Raw genomic sequence first — 27,684 nt, forward strand, 5'->3', positions numbered from 1 at the left:
AATACTTTGAAGAGTAGAGTGATTAATCAATATTCGTTAATCGGCATTGGCCTAAAAATGTCGCGTACATGATGAATTTTTGTGTACTTACTGGAACATCGATCTATCGATTATGTCATTTGTAAGTTTTGTGTAATATTTGCAGTTTTGACATTTATTTAATTTTGCGTTATAACACTTCTTTGATTATTATTATCGTTTCTCTATGGGGACGGGTTTTAAATATTTATGAGAAACATAAAAATGAGATTCATCAGTTTTTAATCGTCATGCTGATCTGTTATGCAAAATAAGTTTAACTTTCTTGAGAAGCGATATAAATAATTTATGCGTATTATTATTATGCAAGATGTGATTAAATTACATTGCATGATAAATATTCAAAGAAACATTAAACAAAAAGTAAAAAGAATTAAGAATGAAGTATTTAGATGTTTTTCATTGTCATATAAAAGAGTGTATAATACAAATGTAATATAAATAGATAAATAGATAAAATAATGAAATCAAAATGAGTATAAAACACACACATTATTATACATATTATGCCTGATTGAATATAATTAAATTAATTTTACTAAATGTAATTGTTTTGATATATTGACATTGTCCAATTTTGTTGTAAAAAACATCGTTTAATGCAACAATCTATGCATATCTTCATATATTTATATCATATTTTGTTTTATATTTTATCTACATAAATTTGTACAGCCAAATTTTGAGCAAACAAGTATTTAGAATAATGTTAATGAAAATGATGCGACTATATAGATAATTGACAAAAATGATTAGCATCTATCGTTTTTCTTCATGTGTAAAATAAAATAACAACAGATGATTGTTTTTAGAAAATGGCAGAAGACAGAAAGAATAGAGTACACTTTGAAAGGAAGGGTGCAAAGCGTTACGCATTTACGGTAATCAAGAATAATCGAGGTCACGTGTGTCCCACATAGAAAAGCACGTCGTAATACCATCGTGTACGTGTTTCTTGCAGGAATATCGTCAGGGATTTTCGAAGTATTATACTTATATCGCCCTCAACGACGAAGAGGAAACGCTTTTGTCTTCGAAGTGTCCATAATAAACTCTCAATCGAAGAAAAGAAAAAGGTCGGTTCAATAAAACATAGCTAGACACGCATTAGCGCGGATATAAACATTATAAACATAATTCGAGCTCATCACTCTTCAACGCGTATGACCGCATTGATGAGACAATGGTGCAAAAAGATAGCAAATGGTAGCTTTAAATTTGTTTTACTGCTAGATAACTGCATCTCATAAGTGTCTTGTTACTGTTAGAAAAAAAATATTACCTCGCTTTGTGAGGAATATATTAGGAAATAAAAAGTGTAATGTTTCTTTATGAATAAAAATCTGACTCATATATATACATATATATATATATATGTTTATATATATATATATATATATATATATATATATATATATATATATAAAATACAATAAGGAATTTTTATAAATTAAATTTTAGAATTAAAGTAGACAAAGTTTGTTTTATTATTAAATTTCGAACTTTTATTTAGCAGAACTTTAATGCGATACTAACCATATGATATTAAAGATTAAAATGTTGCAACAACTTACTGTCATATTTTTTTATTAAAAATATTTATTATAAATTTTTGTTAAACTTTTGTTCTTTAAAATTCAATTTGATGTAGAAATGGAAGACTCTTCTTTATACATCCTACATATCTAACATACCCTTGTCATAAATAGAAATTGTTATGGTGGTACGATTTTCGGTAATTTTGGAGCACGAAGGCATTCAATCCATTTTAATGCCATGAGGATAGTTTGAAGCTTAGAGAAGAAATAACTGAAGTGCTGCTCGCATTGTTTCGTTAGGGTGCAAACAGCGAAGCTGACCATATATTTCCGCCCGATATAGGAATAAATGCTCTTATTCTTGGAAGCTCGTAAAGTTAATTTACTACTTGGCACATTGACGGATAGATAGTCGTAACGAAGTGGTATAGTAAACCTCAAGAATAAAACTATAATTCCGGGATGTCTGTGAAAAATCGGTCGAACACTTTATTGTAGCATTTAAGGGGGCTTTTTAGGTCTATTTTGTTGAAAAATTCGATTTTCTAAAAACATCATTTTCGTGTACTATATATATGTAGAATTAGTGTACAAACACTTTTCGTTTTTTGATCTGGTTGACATGATATCTCGAGTTAGAAACGTCTGAAACAAAAAATTCAAACGGGATATTAAAATATAAGTAAGTGGCTATAGTCGGTACTAGAATTAAACATTTTGGGTAAAAAGAAACAAAATGGCGGACTTTTTTAGTTGCAAAAAAAGGGTCGAGATATTCAAAAGTCCGCCATTTTGTTTCTTTTTACCCAAAATGTTTAATTCTAGTACCGACTATAGCCACTTACTTATATTTTAATATCCCGTTTGAATTTTTTGTTTCAGACGTTTCTAACTCGAGATATCATGTCAATCAGATTTCTATGGAGTACCCTTACAGTCGCCATTTTGTCGCCATAAATAAGAAAAACAAAAAAAACAAAATTTTTTTATGTACTTCAATATATGTGAGAAAATATATAAAAGTTTCGAGATATTTCAATACATTTTACTATGACAAAAAAATTCTTGAAAATATGTGCAATAGACCTAGAAAGCCCCTTTAAGACGTTATAAACTTTCTTTTCATTGCACATTTAACGCAATACGACTTTCTATGGTGTTAAGTGTTACATTTTTCTGGTTTTAATTATCAACAATTTTATATGTGTTTCATGTATTTGATGTGAATTAAGGTTTGTATTTACAGTTTATATATGTATATTAAAGTCACTGAATATATTGAACGTAGACAGATACACTTTAGATTTTATTATAGTCTCATTAGAGACAGATATTAAATATATCACATATTTTATTATTCAACACAGCATAATTTAATTTCTTTGTTTACATAACAGCTATAGTTTTCTTCTCACGTTTAAAGTACCTCTGTTTGCTTTAATTGTGGTCTAATCCTCGTTGCACGCCTCAGTCTTAGTCGCGATTACACCAAATACCTTTCATAAATATATATAACATAAATATAACAGGTTAAACACTGTTGTGAATAGGATTAAAGTTAAAAGTTAAAAGTTACGCGGGTTTGTGTTAGAAGTATTTCAGAATATATCTTCTCTGACCAAAGAAGTTTATATATAAGAGAAAATATATTTTTTTATATATAAGTTTTCATTTATACAAGGATGTTAATTAAGATGCAATTCTAATTCTTCGAGATCTGGTTTTTTCTCTAACTTAAATGTTTTTCTTGTTATAATATTATTATATAAAAGTAAAAAATACGTTTATTTGTAGGAATAAATGTCCAGTAATTAAAATAATGTCTATTTTATGCAGATCGGATTTTCTGTTTTATCTATAGATTCTAGATGTATATTATTTGAAACAGTCTAAAATTGTGTCTTTTATCTGAAATTAAATTACTTTTTCTAAACCAAAATAGAATGATATTTGCATGATAAATACATCTAAAAGTCATTTGTGCTCTACAGTTTTAAACCAAAAATCTTACATTGGTTCTGAATCAAACAAATCAGTGTTTCGGAAAATTCTAAAGTAAACGTCCATCATATGATGATGGAAGAATAGAGCGTAAAATAAGAGTCAGAGGTCGGAGCGAGCTCAAAGCTCGCCAAGCGTCTGCGTCAAACGCTGTTCAGGGGGCGCAACAGTTCGGAAAGCTCGGAAAAGCTCCGAGTGCTGTCGCTGCGATGTCGTGATGGGTGTCTTACGAACTAAGCGCGTCAAGTTTCCAGTAACCAATCCCTGTCACTTGAGGTTACCGCTTCAAGAACATAGTAAAGTCCTTGCACCAACATCGTAATCTCATTGCAGGAAAAATTCAGAGAGCAAAAACGCGGTTGCAGATGAGAAAAAAATCGTAAACTGCTTATCTATACGTTTGTCAATAGAACTGCCAATGCACTGTTGAAAAATTTTTGTAGTTTTGTTAAAAAAGGTCCTTGTTAAAATTTTTATGTAAAATAATCAACACATACATGTGTAGATTTAACATATGCCTGCTATGTTAATTGAACTTTACAAATTAATAATGTAAAATTATTAAAATAATTTAAAAAATATTTTAAAGTAACACAATTTGAACGTATTTATTAAATGTGTTAAAATTTACAGAAAAAGAGCGTTGATTTTGCTCTATAACAGAAATGGGAATAAAAATTTACAGAAAAAGTGTTGATTTTATCTTACAATTTTAACTTTAACATAAAAGTTATGTTAATTGTACACATAATTAACCTCAAATTACGATCAGAATTACATTTCCTTTCTGTTGAAACATTTTAACATACCTAGTATCGGTGTTACTATTTAACACATCCATATTACCGATCGAAAGCTTCTTCTTTTGCATCTCCTTCTTAGGCAATGTGTTAGAAATATATATAGAGGAGACCGGGGCAAACTCGACACGATTTTTTCAAAGGCAATTTTTAACAATTAATTAAAATTTTTAAGCAAATTTAATGGTACACATTTAAAGAGTGTTTCTTCAGGTACAAAATTGCTTTAAAAAGTTTTGCTGTACGTCGCTTAGTTTTGCCCCCAGGGAAAAAAAGTGACGCAAAGACAAATTTTCAAATTGAAAAATGCCGGGGTAAACTCGACACTTTGCCTGATCGACACAATTTGATCTGGAATTTATTTTTTATTGTCTGAAACTAAAAATACATTGTTTATCGTGTATTTAGAAAGTACAAAAATGCGGAATTAAGTAAAACAATCATTGTAAATAATGAAAACAAAAATTGTTGAACTTTCAATTATTTTCATCTAAACTCATGTCTGAAAAATTATTTGTCCAAGTAAATTTGCGATCAGACGTGCGCACACATTTGTCATGGGCCATATGGCTGCATGACAAGCATCGTTTGTTATTGGGAGCCGATGAAACGGCGTGGTGTCGATTTTGCCCCGAACGTCGTTTTTCACTTTTGTCACTCCAAAAACATAAAAATTTTGAAAATATGCAAAAACTATTATTGGATTCGTATAGAGCGTCAAATTTCCTATCAAAATTACATACCGGTAGATTCGCAAGAGTAAAGCTCGATGAAAGAATAGAAATTTTTGAGAGATCAAAAAAATTACTTTTTACCATCAAAAATTTTTAAATTTTTATAATTTATACGCTAAAAATTACACCATAACTCAGAATGTCACCAAATTCTGTTGATAATACTGGCACATAAAGACACATTTACAGTATAGAAAAGGCAAGTTTCTACGATAGATTTAAATTAGCAAAAAGCCTAGTGTCAAGTTGGCCCCAGTCTCCCCTACATATATATATTAAGGTGATTCAAAAAAAACCTTCTTTTTTTATTTTTCGCGACGCACCCCAAAATATCAAAGCTTACCTAAAAAAAGAATTTTCCTCAAAAGTTGAGCAAAATCGAACAAATTTTAGAGGTCGCTACCAGCGATTTTCAATATTTTTGATTAAAAAATCGGTTTTTTTTTCAAATGTTCAAAATTGCATAACTTTTCGAGTTTTAATGATAGAGGCATGAAATTTTCAGGGAATCTTCGTCAATTCATGTAGTTTATGAATATCGAGTTAGAAAATTTATTTTCGTTAACAATTTTTTTACGTTTCTTTTGTTTATAATAAAAAAATAATCGTCTATAACAAATAGGCGCCAGCGATCTGGACCATGGTTTTGATTTTAAATTACATCTAGGTAATCCAAAAATACATTTTAATAATCAAATGCTTGAACATTGGTGAATTAGTTGCTTAGACTATTTGTTTAGACAACAAATTTAAAAAACCGCGTTACCCGTAATGTAGAAATAACGCATGTCATAATTTTTATTTATGTGTCTGTATTGCATTCCAACTTTTGTTGTTAAATTTAAGTTGATAGAATAACAAATTATCCAAATGCTACATATTCAATAATTTTTTGTTACAACATTAACTTTTTCTGCCTATAGTCTATACGCCAGGTCGATTGAGCATTTTTATCGAGGTTGATGGCTTAAGTTAATGTTTTTTTATGTTTTTTTAGGTCGTAGAACAAGAATCCGTAAATAGTTTTTTCGTAAGTCGATGCAATAAAGTTATTAACAATTTATCTGTTAAAATTGCTTTAGCGATCAAACTATACATCCTATAAAAAAATGAACTAGAGAAAATTTGTTCCTCTTTTCACGACAAACAAAATGGCGTTTGAATTTGCCTAGGATACTCCGCGACGCGTAGGCAGTAATTACCTAAAAATTGACATATTTTCGTCAATAATCAAGATTTTGGAAAAATTCAAACGCCATTTTGTTCGTCGTGAAAAGAGAAACAAATTTTCTCTAGTTTATTTTTTTATAGGATGTATAGTTTGATCGCTAGAGCAATTTTAACAAATAAATTGTTAATAATTTTATTGCATTAACTTACGAAAAAACTATTTACAGATTCTTGTTTTACGACCCAAAAAACATAAAAAAACATTATCTTAAGCCATCAACCTCGATAAAAATGCTCAATCGACCTGGCGTATAGACTATAGGCAGAAAAGAAGTTGAAGTTGTAACAAAAAATTATTGAATATGTAGCATTTGGATAATTTATTATTCTATCAACTTAAATTTGACAACAAAAGTTGGAATGCAATACAGACATCTAAATAAAGATTATGACATGCGTTATTTCTACATTACGGGTAACGCGGTTTTTTGAATTTGTTGTTTAAACAAATTTTCAGCAACAAATTCACCGATGTTCAAGCATTTGATTATTGAAATGTATTTTTGGATTACCTAGATGTAATTTAAAATCAAAACCATGGCCCAGATCGCTGGCGCCTATTTGTTATAAACGATTATTTTTTTATTATAAACAAAAAAAACGTAAAAAAATTGTTTCTGAAAATAAATTTTTTAACTCGATATTCATAAACTACATGAAGTGACGAAGATTCCCTGAAAATTTCATCCCTCTATCATTAAAACTCGAAAAGTTATGCAATTTTGAACATTTGAAAAAAGAACCAATTTCTTAATCGAAAATATTGAAAATCGCTGGTAACGACCTCTAAAACTTGTTCGATTTTGCTCAACTTTTGAGGAAAATTCTTTTTTTAGGTAAGCTTTGATATTTTAGGGTGCGTCGCGAAAAATAAAAAAAGAAGGTTTTTTTGAATTACCCTAATATATATGTATATATATATATATATATTTTTTTTTTTTTTTCATAATAGATACATCGCAATATAATTTATTTTAACTTTTAGCCTTGCAAAAAATTGATGATTTAAATTTAATTCTTTGATTCTCCTGACAATAATAAATCTTCATCAAAATATTGTAAATTGATAATTATATCTGATGCTCCAAGGCTAATATGCAACTTTTAAATTTAAATAGGGAAAACCGGGGTGGAGTCGTCACTACAATTATCTTGAAATCTGTATGTTGTGTAAACTCGCCATTAATATTGTAAACACTACTTATGGTGCCCATTTAACCAACGGAATTTAATGAGATTATATGCCATGTTGTGATTTTCATTAAGGCAAACGTCTTTTTGGAGGTCGAAAGTAAAATTTTTTGCGCGTCAAAAATTTTAAATATATTATTGTCTCTCCGACTTTCAAGATAAGTGATTCTGAAGAGTAATGCATGCTGAACACAAATCCAGTAAATTTTTTTTATTTTTGTTGATTTCTAATATTTCATGAGCAATTAAACTTAAAATCTGTGTCCGGGGCGAAGTCGTCACCAGCCATATCATGGAGGCTTCGAGCGAAAATCAAAGACAAAGAAACCGCATAGTGGTCGGATTCCGGCGAGGACTTGAATAATATGTGCTGCGTGTGCTCAGAGATGACAGAATAGGGCTGACGAGAAACGTGCGAGCGTAGGGCATATAAAAATAATTAATAAAATGTATCCTATCATTTTTCATGATCGGAATTATGAATTTTTATTTAAAATCCAGTCCGAGAATGGAGTGACGACTCCGCCTCAGCAATTTTAACATTTTAATTTTTGCATCTTTGTCGTTTTCACTCTATACCAGTTGAACAAAGCGACGTAGACCAAAAATGTTCTTATAAATTTTGTAGCCAAGAGTTTACTCTTTACAGCGGTACCTATACCACATTTTACTAAAATTATTTGTTTTGTTGTTTAAAATCGGCACCGAAAAAATAGTAACGACTTTGCCCCGGTCTTTCCTACAAATAAAGAGATTTTTCTTTGCTTTCTTAATCAACTAATTGTAAAAAAAATTATTGTTATAAATATATAAAAATTATTGCAATTTTCCAAAACTAATTTTTGCCTTCGTTTGCTTATCGGTTTATATTGATAACATGCAGCTGTTTTGCCACTTCTAAATCCATGTTCTACTTTTCGCTTCTGGAATTTATGAAATAATGTAAATTTTCAATTAGTACTGATATTTTCCGAAATTTTACGCCGTCCGAGCTTGGAGTCTTACAAGTAGCCTAATAATTATATTTTGTGTATTACACATATTTTTTTCCAACTTTAGTAAACTGTGCACCCCGACTAGATTTGTCAGACGTACAACACATTTCCTGTTGAAGTAGTAAAATTCTCTCCTTCCCCGTGTTAAATCAATTTGATTTAACTATGATGCTAAGCATCTAAATAACTGTAAAGAATTTATTGCGAAAAACATCACTTCAGCCATGGTTCGAACCTGGAACCTCCCTCATTCCGTGAAGGGTGTCGTACCAATTCGACCACTGAGGCATGACCCATGTCCTGATTTAACACGGGAAGGGAAGAGATTTTATTACTCCAACGGGAACTGTGTTGTAAATCCGACAAATCTAGTCGGCGCGAAGTTTACTAAAGTTGGAGAAAGATATGTGTAATACACAAAATATAATTATCAGGCTAAGATCCAAGCTTGGACCATAAATGGAGTATGTTTTATTCTAATTTAATTGTATATTATTAACGATCCTATATTTCTCTTATTATTATTTAGAACTTTTTATATTAGGTATTTAATATTTGTATTATTTTCTATAAGTCGAGCTATAATATCTATTACAAAAGCGCGAAAAGAACACGCAAGATTTCGAATAAAATTGACCTTCAACTCGTAGCACATGTGTTATATGTAGCAGTTATATTACACGTAAACTATAAACAGAAAATTAGAATTGTGAAGAAAGTTGGCCCGAAAGTTTTTCAGCCTTGACACATATATCTTTATTATTATCATTATTTTTGACAGTTCTCGGCTACTATGAAAATTACAGTATTAATTAATAATAGAATCAATAACGGAATTTGTTTCAAATTATGCTCATGTGGCTAAGTGATAATATTACGTTACAATCCTATATTACAATTCTATATTAGCATTATTGTAATGTATTACACAAATCAATAAAACAAATCATGAAAATTGAGATTGTTTACATCGCAAAGTTTGTTATAATAGAAAAGAATAATGCAATTATAATTCAAATTTTGTACTACATAATGCAATATAACATAATATATATAAAAGATACAGGGGAAACACGATCGAAATCCATTTTTTTTTTGTCGAAATTAATCTGATCATTGCTATCTTGTAACATTTTTAAAGAACTTTCATAATTCTTACCTATTTCAATCAAGAATAGTTAAAATTTATTGGAAATAAGGCCAAAAGATGTATCGTGCTAAAGAAAAACGATCATAGTTTACGCGCTTGTAGGGAAGAACCATCGGAGTCTAACATGGACATTGATCATTTTTTTCCTGTACCCTTCATATGCATTTATAAATATATTTACAAAAATTTAATTTTAAATGTTTTTCTCCATTTTTATAATTTTGAAATTTATGCTTATTTTAATTTAGCCTGCAAATATATAAAACGTTGTGTTATATTAATTTTTTTTTAAGTAACTAATCGTCGTAAATTATATTATGCAATATAGCTTACATGTGCAAAAAGTGAATAAGACAATTTAAAGTCGCAGCGCTTTTTACGACGTTAAAGAGGTATAGCGGCATCCTCTTTAGGTGTTGGGATTCTTATGATTGATAGTACTAGCGAAAGAACACTAACTTCTACGTCTTCACCGGTTGACGGTCCTGAAAGCAAGAAATGTACGAAGTAATGGTCTTTTTTGGACTTCTTACGGTGACTATGAACTTTTCTGTGCAACATTTCGATGTTGGATATAAAGCATTCAACTTCATACAAGTCATATCAATCATCATTACTTCTATTTTGGGGGGGAATATAAAGTTGAATATCACAAAATGTTATTTTATACCTTAAATTCGTACTATCATATTTAATTCTCCTTTTCAAAAAAAAAATGAAAGAATAAGGAAGGATAAGTTACTATACAATATTGCGTATAGATACTTTATACTCAACTAATAATTAGCGTAATTTTTGTTTTTTATGTTTTAGTCGCAATCACTATTTTATTAATAAAAAATTTATAAATTAATAAAAAAATTAATAAGTTAAATTAGTTTAATTATGTAAGAAACGTCTTATCAAAATGTATCAAAACTTATTTAGGTTATTTTCACATTTTCTTGTATCATTTATTTTTATCTACTTGTCTTTTTATACGTAAAGCAATATGTGTATTACTTACGTATTGACGATTATCTTAAGTTAGTTGTTTTAATTATTGTAATAAATTGTTAAAAAAGGCATTGATTATTAGTGTTAAAAGTGCAATTTATATTATCTTTGGTCAAAGTGTAATAGTTTAAAAAAATTGATTTGATAAATAATGGCTTTTTTTATTAAATAGTCATGTTTTTTAGATACATTCTTCTGAGTGACAATTTAATTTCAATTAATGTAGCGTATCTTTTCCGCCGTTCTTATCTCATTATATGATTAGCGACATCGCCGTCTATTGCAATGCACATTCGACGTTACAGATTGATTTAATCAGGAACGAGAAGCTACGAGTCATCCGTCAGAAAATTCGATTCCCAAACTGTGAAACTTGTAACTCTCGTGGTCGCAAGAAATCTCTAGCTCTTCACTTCAAGAAAATGCACTTCGACTATTGCCTTCAAAGTAATCAGACCGATCCCTATCGATTTTCGATTAGCACCATATCAGTGACTGCAACGTTTCACCTTTAACTTAAAATGAACATACAGTGCTTGGATTGACAATTCTTTTGTAGACATCATACGTATTCGATCCGATATACGTATTCATACTTTCATCATATTTTGCCAAATAATGATATACAATGCTAGAATATATAATTTATTGCTATTTCGATGACTTAACTTTAATTGTATCTAATAAGAGTTACAATAACCAGCAACATTTGTATTAATTATTATTACTTGATATATATACAATATATTGTATATGCGATGAGTTCAGCATAATCGGAAATATATATATATATATATATATATATATATGTAGGTCCGGAAGTATGTTCCGGGACTTTTATTTTTTTACATCGGTATATTCCAGGACATTTGGCAGTTTCCAGGACTGTCCTGGAAAAAATTCATGTCCTACGGCACGTTTCGGGACAATTTTTGAATCTGATTACATATATATGCGTTATATTCCAGGACTGTACATTTCAAAAAACGTAAACAGTCCCGGAACATACCTCTAGACCTACATATATATATATATATATATATATATATATATATATATATATATAATATATATCTCCATCTTCTATCTATAATAAAAAAATCCATCCATTATCTAAAAAAATGCATGTAAAGTCACCTATTAGAAGTTAGCCCCCCACTTTTAAAATTAACATATTTTCACGGTTGTGCTGAATTGTGCTAGGTTTGTGCTATATTGTGCTCGAATATTATAACCATAATATAAAAAATATGAAAGAAAATTTAAAAAACGAATTTTTAGGTCAGTCCCCCACTTTTCGTTTTTTTCAATTTTTTCGATTGTGCTGAGTTGTGCTAAGTTGTGCTAACATTGTGCTAAAATATTATTTTAAAAAAAATAATAACAGAAAGAGTTACGATAAAAAAATAAATTATATCCAAAAATGATTTTTTTATCGTAACTTTTTTTGTTATTATTTTTTTTAAATAATATTTTAGCACAATAGTAGCACAACTCAGCACAATCGAAAAAATTGAAAAAAACGAAAAGTGGGGGGCTGACCTAAAAATTCGTTTTTTTTTTTTTCGTATTTTTCATATTATGGTTATAATATTCGAGCACAATATAGCACAAACTTAGCACAATTCAACACAACCGTGAAAATATGTTAATTCTAAAAGTGGGGGGCTAACTTCTAATAGGTTGTAAAGTCGATACTCAAATCTATCGAAGTTTATTGTTGTCGTTTTTCCTCGATGCCGATTAGTTCTCTCGCTACGCTTACTTCATGAGCAGCTGTTATCGTATATTTTGACAGTTGTGTGTAATGTTAAAGCTAAATAGCGCGAGCGAAGCGTGTGGTGTCTAGTATTGTATAAAAATTGGAGTGGCAGATGAAAGCTGTTAACATTGTGCACATAAAATTATTTTTATTTTACAGAAATTTATCAATACACTAATTGTCAAGAATGTGTTAATCCGTGCTATGACTGTATCTAAACTGTATCTAAATTGTACATAATATCTCAAGTCTACTTTTTTATTATTAAACTATTGTACAATCTAGGAGACAAGATAGAAAGTTATATTTCTGTGGACTGGTCAATTTACTTAAAACGATGCAATATAAATCTACGAGTAAAACTAATCTTGAGCTGCGGTTGGTTTTGAAAATTATTTTCACGAGACTTGGCGAGGAAATTTCTTATGCATACCTCGTGGCGGAGCACCCTTCAAGCTGCTCTTAATGTTGAGCTATTCCTTCTTCGCTATATCCTTGCGTCACGCGTCAATGTTTCACGTTCAACGATATCAGTACCTTACGACCAGAATAGTTTTACTCATAAATTTACATTGGGATATTTTGAGTACGAGAGCTATAGACCCGGTAGGCTACCCTAGGTTACCCGACGAATTTCAAACGTTTATGTGTATACATGACGCGGTGTGAAACTTGAAGTGGCTTCGGTAAAGAACCCAGAGAGGCAAGAATTAATCTTGCATGCGGTAACCACATAAAGTTTGACTTTTTTGCTGACCGAAGGCATTCTTTATTCGTGACGGAAATTTATATACGTTAGGCACAAAGATATTCTTATATAAAAAAGTTTTAAATGTTAAATTAATAAGATTAATATATCTTTTAAAGATAAAAAATGTTGAACGTTACTAGATAAATTACAAAAAAAATATTTCACTGATATTTATCTAAAATAAAATGCAGACATTTAAAAAATTTGTAAACTATGTCGTTAGTATTACTATAAAGTAATTTTTAACACTAAAATTGCGATAAAAATATCGATTTTAATTAAAATCTATTTTACTAATGTTAATTTTATGTCTTTATATAACCGATATTTTAAATACTCACAATTTAATATATAATTTAATAAAAAATTATAAAATTAGAGAATAAGTAAATAACAATTAAACTATAATTTTAATTATTTATAACTCTGGAGTTAGAAGTTCAATGATTGACAGCTGGATTTATATATAACTATATTAATTTCATCAAAAATGTTATGTACCTCTGGTCTAATATCAAGTAATTCGTGACTTGTATAACTCATTTGATAAATGTATTCAACCTTCAGTGAAATGAATTTTTGCAAATGCTCGATATTCGAGAATTCTTTTTATACATTATGCGTTGATTTACGTGCATCGTTTGCATATATTAGTGAGACTTTTACGATATATGGAACACTCGCAATCACGAAAGAATATTTTAAAAGTTTAGAGTGCGCGTATATTTCACATAGAAGTGTCGCGTCTCTTTCAATGTAATCCTCGTATAATTAAATCATCAATTACAAATACACAAATTGAATATTTATATATTTATACTAGAAAATATATTACTATAAAATGTCACCATTTTTTATTATATTAAATATTGCTTTTAATATTCTATTTAATGCTAAAAAATATTTTTGTCAAAGTGACACGTTTATTTTGTAAAATCTAAAAAGCAGAGGATCTTATTGAGTATAAAATGTTCTTATTTTATAAAGTGGATTTTTTTTACCACTGATTTACAATAAGCAATTAGTTATATAATTATTATTTTCTTAATCTTTCAAAAGCAAATACTATAATAGTAATAATAATAATAATAATAAATGAAATTCGACCGATATGAATCTTACAATTAAATAGAGAAGATGCCATCTTCGGTCGGGCTGGATCTTGGTAGCTTAATAATAATATTTCTGTGAGAATTTTGTATACTTTTTCTAACGCAGTAAACTGCGCGCCGATTATTTGTTGGCTTGAAACTCAGTTTATTGAAACATCATATTCATATACTGTAATTGATAATCAATTTAACTTTTAATGCTAATATACGTCTTTTTTTAAATCATTGTAGAGAATTTATTGCGAAAAATATCACTCTAGCCAGGGTTTGAACCGTTGCTATTATCATTAATTTGTGGACTTATTACATCTTTTAATAAATCTATTATACATTTATACGCCTTACATTGATGTGCATTTACTTTGAAATAATTTTTTAATATTTTAAAAATTTTTAAATTTTTATACCATATTGTATTAAACATGAAATATTTATATTTTTAAGGAAAAACCATTCGCTAAGCAAAGATCATCAGTCAAATCATAAATCATCGATCCGTCTGAAAGTTCTTATATCATTGAAAAGCGGAATCGCGTCTAGTCGATTGCATGTAAAAGATGGATTACGCGCTTATATGTTACATATATATGCGCGTCTTACTCATAGAACGCATCACAAATTCGACATTTATTTCGCTCATCACACCTCTTGTTGAAATAATACATATTTATTCTTGTCGTTGTTATAACCATTTTTTTATATGTATTTGTTTACAAAAAAATATTATAGTAAATATTTAAAATGCTCTAATATGAAGTAGATTACCCTACGTACAGTGTATTAGCATAAAAGCATAAAACAGTTTCAATATAACTGGTTGGTAAATGTGCGTTAATATTAAACCGCATTATAGCAAACGGGATAATTTATCATTTGCGAGGATATTAAATAATTCCTTATTGTCTTACGCTATGATATTATACTAACAGGCTAGACTCATTAATTGATTGACATGCTTCAGCAAAGATGTTATCATTTCTGATTATGATGATAATATCAGAAATAAATTTACAATTTAAAAATTGCAGAAACTATTGTAATACAAGTCCGTAAGTCTAATTAAATCCATAATTAAAGATATATTATATATCCGCATTTATTGTTTAAAAGACAAAAATTATTAAGTATGTACATCAATTTAATATGACGTTTGATCATGTTTAATAAACTCAATCGTTGCATACATATTCATTATTAGATTGTACTACTGCGATCAGTTAAACTGACAACCTTAAAAAAATACAACTTTTCTTCATTTCTTTTACCTTCATTTATTTATAGCTTTACAAAATTGATGAGAAGTTGCCTTCTCAACGTTTCCACGAAATAAAGAATAATGGTTTCCAACATTATCAATAATCAATGAGCAGAATTACTCGTATACAAGAAATATACGAAACATATATTATATACGAAAGAATATCTCTCCAGACATACAATTTTGAAGATTCTCAAGTCTTAATTCCGTTAAATAATGATAAAATATATATGAGAGATAATTGTACCTATAACTCTTCCGCAATTTATATGTCAATTGATAGATGGTAGTGAGAGAACGCGACGGATTCGAAATCGCATTGGACACTATAGTCGTGCGAATTACTATTTTTTATGTGGTTCCCCTACCGCGACTCTTTGTTTATCGGTTTCCCTTCGAGGGAGGCAATCGGGTAGTTTGTCGAGGAGAATCAGGAGAGGGTGACGAAGAGCGGAGCTTGCGCGGTGCTAGGGGTGCGCGTCGTTGCGACGGTGAGCTTGAGGCTGATTCCGCTAGTCGGCGCTAAGCCAGGCCACGCGAAGCGCGTTGTGCTTGCGGAGCCTTCGCGGGGAAGGACCTGTCAGGCCGGCGGTACGACAGCACCCCTCTCGTGCGCACGCGAGAAAGGTGGGCCGATGGTACCGCGACAACGCTTTATTTCCCAGTGAAACGACGGCCCGCACCGGACGCAAGCGGACAGGGGTAGCGGAGCTTTCGGAAGATGCGGTACCTGAAGAGAAAGTCCCGTTGCCTCATTGTGAAAGACCGCGTGAAACCGCATCCGTGACAGCGAACGTCACTCAAAGCGAATCGCTCCGCAATCAGCAATACCAGAAACAATTCCCAAAGTAATAGGACCAAGCACTTCCCCGAGAGGCTTCGAAATCGTAAATTTAAAAGTAAGACCGAGCGGAATTCCCAAGAAGCCTCTACGGTGGAACTTCGTAAAGAAAGGACCAACAATTATGTTGAAGAGCTTCGAAAGCAAAACTTTGAAAACAGGACCAACGTTTTCCAGGAAAACATAAACGTGATTGTTGACGAGAGAAGAGAGAACGTTTTATTGCACGACATTATGTTGGATGTCAGTTCGCGGGAGGAATGTGGAACCGTTTTCAAGAATGTCCTTCGGGACTGTACGAGACAACGGTGAGCTGGCGGTGGCATCGGAAAGAAAAAGACGCGGTGGACCACGAAGAGAAGGAAATCTTCTACAAAGGGATTTCCAATGTTCTTACAAAGCGATTCCACGAGGAGACTTCAACGAGTTTCGACGTCTTCAAGTTTCGACTCAGAGAATTTCGGGAAACGGCATCGGTCTCCTTGGGTGACTACAGTGCGATTATAGCGAGCTATTGTAACGTCGGCGAGCCGTGACCTCCGCAGAAACCTCTAACGACGCGTCGTGGTTTATTGATGCTATTTGTGGAATCGGTCTCATCACGATGTCAATCGTCATCATCATTCTCGCCCTCCTTCCAAACTAATAAATTCTTTACGACATTCTTGCTATAATCATTCATCGTTCGTGCGAACGCGTGGTGAAAGTTTTTCTTTTTTTGGGACGCGTCATAGAGCGTCTTTCTCCGTTTGATATATTTGCGGGTATTTTTTTTATGCGAAAAGATCGTGTCTGAGTGAAAAGGTTTTGCAAAGAAAGCCGTCTTTTTAAGATAGCATGAAACACTCTTCTTAAGGATAGCAACGAGATCTTTTCTTAAGAGGGACAAGATCAGTATCGCAGCAACGAGGAAGAAGTAGATTACAATTGCGAGATCCGGAGAATTTGCTTAAGTGTATTTGATTAAGGGAGCAATATCAACGAACAGCGAAAAGGAGAAAAGGGGAAAAAACGGGAGGGTAGGCGAGGGAAATATGACGTCCGACATTGTGCGATGAGTAAACAAGCGGGCGCACCTTCCTTCTAATTACGAGATACTTAACGAGCACGCTGGTTGGCGGGTCCAAAAAACGTAGAATATTTTTAATACGCGTACGCACAACGCGCACACATACACGTACGTACGATACGCACACAGTTACGGCGCGTCGTCCAGAATGATGGATAATTTTAAGTGCAGCATAGGAAGTAATTGATATTTAAACGTTTTAACGAGGAAGGATTCAAAAACGGCGGTCCAATTAGACAGCGAAGTAGCGAAATACGTGGTCCAAGTTCTAGTGGCTTAGTCGTATTTTTCTGCTGTCTCTTTATACGCGGTTCCGATCATTGTGATCATTCACGCTGCGGTGTAATTTTTTTTACGGGTATATCTTCGTGGATTGTGTACACCGGCGGAGAGGGTGGTGAATGCAAAGGGGTGGTGGAAGTACTCTACGTGTATCGTGCAAGTACCGAACGCGGTTAGACGCGCCCGTGTTCTAGAAGTTTCTTTCTGGTTCGTTAACCCTTGCCACGAGCAATCGTGCGTGTTACGAGACTGTAACTACGTCGCTCTGCTCCGAGAGGGGTACATATGTCGCTACGACCGCGATTGGAGCACTCAGAACTCCCGCTCATCGTCCCGACGGTTCTCGTCATTGAAGACAAAAACGGAAAATTTTCATCACACAGCGGTGAAAAAATACCGGGCCAATGGGAAAATACTGAACGAGAGGAGGGATAATTGCGCTGGAGCAAGAAAGGTACCTGTGACTGTGTATAGCGATTCCGTACTCCCGACTATATGAGCGCCAGTTTCGATATAGTGAAAAGATGGAGGACGTTCGTGGTGGCACTGTGGAATAATGCGACTGAGCGGATCCGAGATGCCTCAGCGAGCAAGACGTTAACGATGACGACTTCTAGCAGATACAGTAGTTACAACTGCCTTACCAGTTGGGATAGCTACGATCGAATTCCAAGGTACCGATCGTTATCGTTAATCCTTAAGGACACGTCATGTTTGATCGCGTTTGAAAATTTCTTATAATATTTTATAATTTATTATTGTCGTGATTTTTTAAGCCAACGCACAAAATATTTTATTGGCGTAAATATTAATCGACACTTTAATTTCACAAAGTAATTGGAGACAACTGTATTATTATTGTTAATTAAATTGAATCGTAATTCTTGCGATAACACGAAGTGCAAACGGTAATTGGAAAAATTTACTAATATTTCTTTTAGACGTTACATTTAATTGTAAATTAATAACAAAATTTACAATATTAATTATATAACAATGATCAATCTAATTTCTGCAATTTGCGATCTACTACTTGTACATATATTCACACAAGCATTCATTCTGCGCTTCTACTACGACCAATAATATCTTCAATAATGAATTACAATCTTCTTCTGACTAGTTAATTCCTTTTGGTTATAAGCATCGATTCACCATTGTTGTTATCGTGATGCCGCACTTTCTTCTGTCCTTCACGTATTTCTCTCATTTTTTACACTTTCATGATCTATACCGCTCATGCCAAACGTATTAATCGCGCAACGGACTTTTACTATCCTGTAAAGCTAAGATTGATTTTGATGTGCCCCGGTTAACTAGCGATGTGTTAGGACACACGAGTAAATATTTGCTCCGCAATCTCGATCCTGACTTCGTATATTCGTATAACTACGGATCCGTTGTTCGTCGTAACCAACGTCATTCGAACGTGTTTGGAGGGTAAAATGAATAAATGTTCCAAGCGTCACAAAAGAAAAATTAATTTTTCCATACGTCAAAATAAAAAAATAATTTTTTACATTTTTTATACAATTAATATTAATTGTTATTAATTAATTATTATGATGCAATAAAAGATGATATAAAAGAATTTCTTTTAAGAAAATTGTTCTTTTGTGAAAATTGTTGTCTATAACTTGATTACGATAAAGACAAAATTATTATATTGTCAATGAAGTTAAATTACTGCATGCTGATAATTCATTTTGCTGTACATTAATATTAACAAATTTTTATCATATTTAAATTTACCTTCGATTTTTGTTTTAACGCAACTCTTTATCTTCATTATTCATGTTTTGCTCGACAATATAACTCAAACAATATTTCAATATTCGTCATGAGAATCCAATACGCGACATGGGTAAACGATACAGTGTCCACCATTCATTTTCAATCTGCGGTAGAAATAACGGTCGCCTTCGGTGGCAGATGAGTTTGCCGCTCGTTAAAATACGACAAACGGCAACGGCTCGTTCGCGTTTCACGGGTATTTAACGTCGGCTATCTCGTTACAAGGGTGATCGCGAGTATCAATCTATCAATAACAGGAGGCGTTATAACGCTCTTCCGGCGCGAACGAGATATTATCGGTCTACTCAAATGCCGATGCGCGAGATATTACATGTCATATATGTGCAGTCGAGTAGAAGTACCAGCTGATTGTAATTTGTTCTAATCCGCAAGAATATGTCTCGAGAGTTAGAGCTTTACACAATTATTCTGATATTTCAGTAACATTTCTTCTTTTTCGAACATTTTAATAATTTCATTGATCAATATTGAATATTACATTAAATAGAAATAATTGCAAAATAAAAATAATAGCCTGCTATAAATATTTAACTAAAAGTAATTAATTTTGTAAACAAAGAAGAAAAAGAAAAAGGACATTTCGTAATTACAATTTTATTTGAAAAATTTCTACAATCTATTACAGCGACTCGTATTCTATAATGTTTATATTGAGAGACAATATATGTACAGTATATGTTACACAAATAAAATATATTTTTATAGGTGTAGAAATTTTAAAAGACGTATTTCTTTTTATTACGCTCTTTAATCTTTAAAGGACAGCGAAATGTTATAACGTTTCAAAATCAATGTTATATTTTGTATCCAATTATATGTTAAACATATATATATTTAAGAAAAAAAACCTGCTTTCTGAAAGTTAAATATGAATCAGATATTATATGATTTCAAATAGAAAGAAAATTGAAGAATTACGTATATAATTTTCTCTGAAAACATTTGATGAATTGCAAAAAATTTTTATTACAGTCCGACAAGAGATTAAATGAATAATTCTTTCTATATGTTGAAGTATAATAATCTTCAATCCATTATCAAACTTTTATTCACGAGTGACAATTTTCTATTATAATGCGACGTGCATTTTCTTTCATCTCGACATGTAAGCACTCGTTTTATTCCGTGGAAAGTTTAATTTGACACTGGCAAAATTGGCGGCTAATTGAAGATTCGTGCGCTATTTCATACTCGGATTTACAATTAAGTGAGAAATAAAGTAACTGACCAGATGAATTCTTTCATCTGTCGCTATTGACTCTCCGCTTATTCTTCAACTTCATTTTAGCTGCGTAAACGAACAGTTGTACAATCTATTGGCTCTTACCATTCAATCTTCCTTCGGGTAAATTCTGTTGGCACAACGAATGTTTGCCTATCCTTTTTTCTCTTTACGCATCTTCATTGACTACATGGAGAATGAATTCAACGAGTGAACGTGATATCCGTGAAGATCACAGAGATTAATATATGGATGTATATTATACATATAAAAATGTTTCTTTTTTTATAATTATATATCGCATTTAATTTGATAATATTTGCCAAATCAAAATTACGTGTGCTCTGTACTGTTACACTCTTAAGCATGTACCGCGTAGTATCTCCAAATTCGAGGTACTAATTTCTAAATGGAAATGACATTTGGAGTTACATGCTGTTAGGAGATACTTTTCCCGGTACAGTAGCACGAGGTACGGAATACACGAGGTACTGTAAAGGAGGAGGTACCGATTGGAGGTACCGCATTTATAAATTCACGGTACAATTTTTTAGGAGATACTGTTTTAGGAGGTACAGTTTTTTAGGGGGCTTCCCGTATGTACCCCGTACATACGTACCTCGTACGTACATATGTACCTCGTACAAATGTGTACCTCCTACATATGTACCTCGTACAAAAGACATTCGCGAAGCACTCGACGCAGACGCGTGCACGAACGTGTCATAGGAGGTACAGTTTTAGGAGGTACAGTTTTTTAGGGGGGTTTCCGTATATACCTCCTACATACGTACCTCGTATACATAGCCAACCATGGCATGATCGCGACATTTGTTGAACGAAAGACATTCGCGAATAGCAGCGGGCAATATTATATCATATATTCGAAACTTTATTACTCTTTTTAAACTGAATTTGTTTCTTAAGATAATTTTGAAAAATTATATATTTGCACTGGTATGACATATGTAGACTATATATAACGTTTACTTCAAATTAAGAAGTAGTCGACCACGTAAGGCAGTTGGCTCACGATGCAGAGGTCCCGAGTTCAAATCCCACCAAGGTAAGTGTGTTTTTCAAATACAAAAAAATATTTATAATCATAGACTGCATCTTAAGAAACAAATTATAGTTAAAAAATAATAATAAAATTTCGAAATAAATAATTTTTTTTGTCGGGTGAATATTCGTTGCCCATAACGTACTTCCTAACTTCGAGGTACCATGTACCTCCAATTTTTGGCGACACATGCTTAAGAGTGACTTATGTCCCTCGTAATTACGTAGGGACAAAATTTCAACGTGTACCTCCAATTTTTGGCGACACAAGCTTAAGAGTGTACTATTTTCTTAACTCATTATCGCTATTTTCTGCTTATATTACTGTTCGCGTGTGCGATATTATCCGACACGGACTTTCTTCTGATGAAATAGTCCAAGTGCTATACCGATTTATTTTTCTTTGAGTTCTGCTGTATGATATGCAGATACGATGGCAAAATGAACTATAATAGCAACGCCCATAAATCTTTTGGAATTAATAAAAAATTCTTACGTTCCGTGTTTTCTTAACGGAGAACTCATGGTTGTTCGTTTTTTTTTTGCTCCTATTAGTGCTTGCGTGACAGATTTCATTCAACGTGAAATATCTTTCAGTGTAATGCTACTTTTGGTTTCGGTAAACTGTTATTCCAATTTCTCTCTCTTCGAAATTTCAGGTTATGTAGATATCTTAATCAAACACATTATAATGACAAAGTATATTATAGTATAAAATAGATCGTACAATGAATGTAAAATAGCTTCTTAATAGATAATCTTAATATTACTACTTTTTACTCACGCTAGCTTTTGCATATAAGATCTGCGTCTGATACGGAAAGTTTCGTCGATAAAACACCGTAAAGATTATCAGTTGTTTTGTTCAAAATTTTTGTGCAGTACCGGTAATCATGCACTGATATAGAAAAATTTTTGGTATTTGCGACTATAATTGCATAGTAAAATAATTATGGTAGGAGTTAATTTCATAGTTATTATTGCTATAATATTAGTAAATATAACCTTACAATAGTTATAGTTGTCATAATTTTACTATATATAATTTTTAGTTATAATTTTTACTATAATTTTTAGTTGTCCCCAATGGGGATAACTGCAACTATTGTAAGATTATACTTACTAATATTATAGCAATAATAACTGTAAAATGGTAACTCCTACCATAATTATTTTACTATGCAATTATAGTCGCAAATACCAAAAATTTTTCTCTTAGTGTATAGCTTAATTTTCTAGAAAATTATCTTATTTTATAATAAAAAATCAACAAACTATTTTTTACTACTACTTTATAATACATAAAATATTTCTCTTAACAGTTATATATATATTCAAACAAATTATTATTTTAAGAATTATTTGATTAAGAATTATTTAATTCATTATTGTTGATATATATTTGTGTTTCTAATAACTAAAAATAACATTTTTTTATAGATTATAATTTAGGATATAAAAATCAAGTCAAATATTATTTTTCAGATTATATCTGAAAATGACCGAAAAGACTATATCAAATAATCTTTAGTACTTATACAATTATTTATTACTTATACAAAAATTTGGTACTTATATAATTATTTGATTTTTTAGATTAAAAAAATTAGAAAAAATATAAAAACTGATAAAATCTTTATTTAAAAGATCAAGGCCGTATACAATCAAAATTATAAAAGAAAAAAAGTGCGCATTTTCTAAGAATAAACTATATAAATATTCTAGCAGTAAAACAGAATATATATGTATATAGCATATTGCACTGTAATAAAATGAAATATACATTATATATGTATTAAGGAAATACGTCTGATATATTTCTCCAGGCAATAAAGTTATTACGCCATTATGGTGTCGAAGCGCTATTCAATGCGATTGCAGTTCTCTTAGGGACGATTATAGAGGCGATACTAGCGACGGATAATAGGATCACATTGCACTTTGCCGATCTATTAAATAATGCATCGTGTCCCTGCCACGTCCTCATCGTAGAATTTTACATACGATGGGCTTTCGTAGCATCAGGGCCTTTTCTGAAAATTATATTTATATGGCGGAAGAGATGCTCTGAGTGCATTCGTGTAATACGCACGTGTATATATTAAGTATATTTAGACTCTTACGGTCGTTGCATCCTGTTCTTGTAAAATGCTTCTACGAAGTTATAATACATGCGGAATGTCAGCACGATATTTTTCAAAAAACTTTTATCCATCTTTTGAAATTTAAAATGCAACTCGAGAAAGTGAAGTAACTTCACTGAGTTTATTTGCAAGTTTTGTTAGTTTTTAATTGCTGCGCGCTCTTGAGCTACGATCTTAAGAGCTTTAATTATCATAATAAATTCAAAGACAAGAATATACACGAATTAACTTATCCGTTTTGGTTGCACAATTATTTAATATTATTTCAGTTTTTTTTAAATACGTTTAGAATAACAATGTTTTTTTCAGAAATAATGTTCTTTTTTAGTGCATATTTTTATTTAATGCTGCATGCTATATATTATTATGATTTTACATTTTATCTTTATTTTATTTTCTATAAATTTGAAGATTATACACTGTATATTATTGATTTTTTCTAAAGTTTTATATTTAGTATTAAATTGTAATAATAATAGCAATTTATCGCGTATTTTAATATCTATAATATTAGCATTTTTGAAGATTCAACAGATTTTACATTTGACTCGATTTTTAATTCTAATTAATCTTATAAGATCGGATTTGTAATTCTTTTTATAGGAGGATCATGTACATACATACACTTACACATATATGTACACATATATACATATATATATTTTTTTACGTGAAAGTTTCACAACATCATATAATAGTATGATAACACACATTAAAACAATTTATAACTTTATTCAGTGATATATACTGTTACGCAATTGTTTCAATTAGTGTACACAGTTGAAAAACTTGTGTTAACATAAATTATTTGTCCCAAACGGTCCACTTACAATTTTGTATTTATTTAACATAATATAGATATGTGTTAAATGATAACACTGATACTATGTTGATATTTCAACAAAAGAGAAATGTGACTTTGATTATAATTTGAAGTTAATTGGGTGTACAATTAATATAACTCTTATGATGAAATTAACACATAAGAAGTATTCTTTTTACACTTTACAAATGTAACAACTCAAAAAGACAACTTTTATAGAGTAAAATCAACACTCTTTTTCTGTAAATTTTAACATATTTAATAAATACATACAAATTGTGTTACTTTAACATAATTTTTAAATCATTTTAATAATTTTACATTTTATAAGTTTAGTTAACATAGTAGACATGTGTTATATTTACACATGAATATGTTGATTATTTAATTCAGGTAATTTCTTTAAATCGACCGTGACTGGCAATATATAACGTCTTTTCGATATGAACATTGAAAAACTGTGAGCCAACTTGGTTTGTCGGATTCACACAGCACTTTTTTCGGTTTAATCATCGAGACATTATTAATTTCGACCATGGGTTTTGGTCAGTTGATGTAATTTCTAAATTAAAAAGTTTTAAATTTTTATTGCAAAAAATATTACCCCAGCCAGGGTTTGAACCTGGAACCTCCCGTATACCGTGCGGGTGTCGTGCCAATTCGACTACTGGGGCACTTTCAACTTATAGTTGTTATTGCGATAAATATTACCACAGCCCCAGTGGTCGAATTGGCACGACACCCCGCACGGTATACGGGAGGTTCCAGGTTCAAACCCTGGCTGGGGTAATATTTTTTGCAATAAAAATTTAAAACTATTTAATTTAGAAATTACATCAACTGACCAAAACCCATGGTCGAAATTAATAATGTCTCAATGATTGTTCCGAAAAAAGTGCTGTGTGAATCCGACAAACCAAGTTGGCTTACGCGGTTTTTCAATGTTTATATCGAAAAGACGTTATATATTGCCAGTCACGGTCAATTTAAAGAAATTACCTGAATTGTTATTCTATACTGGCAAAAGAAATTTATTATTCTGTTGATTATTTAACACAAAAACTTTAACCAGCAGATTGTTTCACAAAAATTCACAAATTTTTCCAACTGTGTAGTACTCATCTGCGAGCATACGAATTTGTGCTGACGTAAAGCTGACAGTAGGTCCTCGTACTGAGATACTAGAGGGCCGTTTGTGTTAATCGAAATGCCTTGTTCCCGCAAACAGTCATTGCCACCGTCATCTCGCAGGAAATCCGACGTGCCCCGTCAGGACCCCGCTTCTTGTCCTGTTAATGAAACACGGGCGAGTGGCAGTCGCTGTCGAGCCGGGTACTGCCAAACCCGGACGGTAAATTGATCGTAAAAGCGACGGCTAGCACTTCTCGGGCGACGAGCTGGCAATTAATTCCTGCCACATTTACACGTCGCGAACACACAAGGGTCTCCCTTGAACGCGATCTTAACCCGATACTGGAGCACAGTGCCCCAGAACTGTCTCATTCTCTCTCGTATGAAATGCTAATCAATCGAAGAGTTTGGAACATAAATTATATTCCATTAAAATGAATGTGTATTATAATTCACGATTATTTAACAAATTCAAATAGCAATTATACGAATAAAATAACTTATTTGTATTAAAAATTACACAAAAATGATAGATATATTAAAAAGCATAAAAATATTTAATTTTCTATAAAAATTAAAGTATCGTTTTATTCTTATTGTTAGATTATTGTTAGATATTCGATTAAAAATTATTTTTAATAAAAATAAAAGAGTTACTGTTTTTAAACAATTGAAAGTGAAAGGACAATATACATTAAAAGTAAGCTTAAATTGGTAATTTAAAATGGAAAATTATGAAAGGAAAATGACAAATAATAATCTAACTTTTGTCGATTTAAAATTTTTTTTTATTAATTATCTTAAAATCCTGTATTTAAAAGAAAGGGCGGATAAATAGCATTATTTTAGGATAAATTTAAAAAATTACTTTTTTTAAATTTATTTCCAACCACTTTATTGTGATTTTTTATGCAAACACTCTTGGCCTTTAAGAAAGTTATGCTTTAGGTCGGTTATATGTTCTACGGTGCAAGTATTTACTTAAATCTGATTTTGCTTAATGCGTATAACTTGTTATTATTTATTAATTCAGCAAAATAATTGTTTAGAATCAATTACATTAAAATTTAATCATATTTGAATATCATGTTTTAAATTTATGGCTTAATTATTGTAAATAGTTTATAAATAATTTTATGCTTTACTCATTGTATTAAAAAAATGTACATAACATTTGTACATAATGTTTGGCTTCAATATTATTTTTGTGTATTACGTATTGGAAAATAATGATATTAATAAACAAATGTGCAGTTTATAACAAATTGTAAAGTTACATTGCTAAATTTTTTCCGGTTTAAATATAAACATAAATATAAATCTGTATTAATGAATAAAAGTTGTTAGTGAATCTTTGCGGAACAAATGTACAATTAATCAGCTTTAATAAATGTTATCATTATAACAATAAAACATTGTAAAATACATACTTTTAACAAATCATGGAACTACAAATTATGACATATAAAATTATATCTGTTTATTTCATATAGTTGGACAAGATGGAGACTATAAACATGATGAACCTCTCGATCACTCCATTAATATTTCTCTTTTAAAATATATAATAGATTATGATAGATACGAAGTATAATCCATTACGCTTGAATATGCGATAAGCTTATTTGTCATTGCGACAGGTTTCAGCTTATGTACCTTTGAACAACGGCAAATTACATAAATCAGCTGCGTGTCGATCATTATGTCGTCCGCCATTCCGTATCAGTTTATTGGTGCA

The 27,684-nt window shown here is 31.1% G+C and overlaps 1 protein-coding gene across 4 annotated transcripts in view; it reads left to right on the forward strand.

The window, feature by feature from the left end:
- Slo2 (slowpoke 2) overlaps positions 1–27,684 on the forward strand; it is a 310,825-nt gene that overhangs the window by 143,159 nt on the left and 139,982 nt on the right. The window lies entirely within an intron of this gene.

Source organism: Temnothorax longispinosus, chromosome 3 (genome assembly GCF_030848805.1).
Source record: "Temnothorax longispinosus isolate EJ_2023e chromosome 3, Tlon_JGU_v1, whole genome shotgun sequence".
In the NCBI taxonomy this organism is placed as follows: Eukaryota; Metazoa; Arthropoda; class Insecta; order Hymenoptera; family Formicidae; genus Temnothorax; species Temnothorax longispinosus.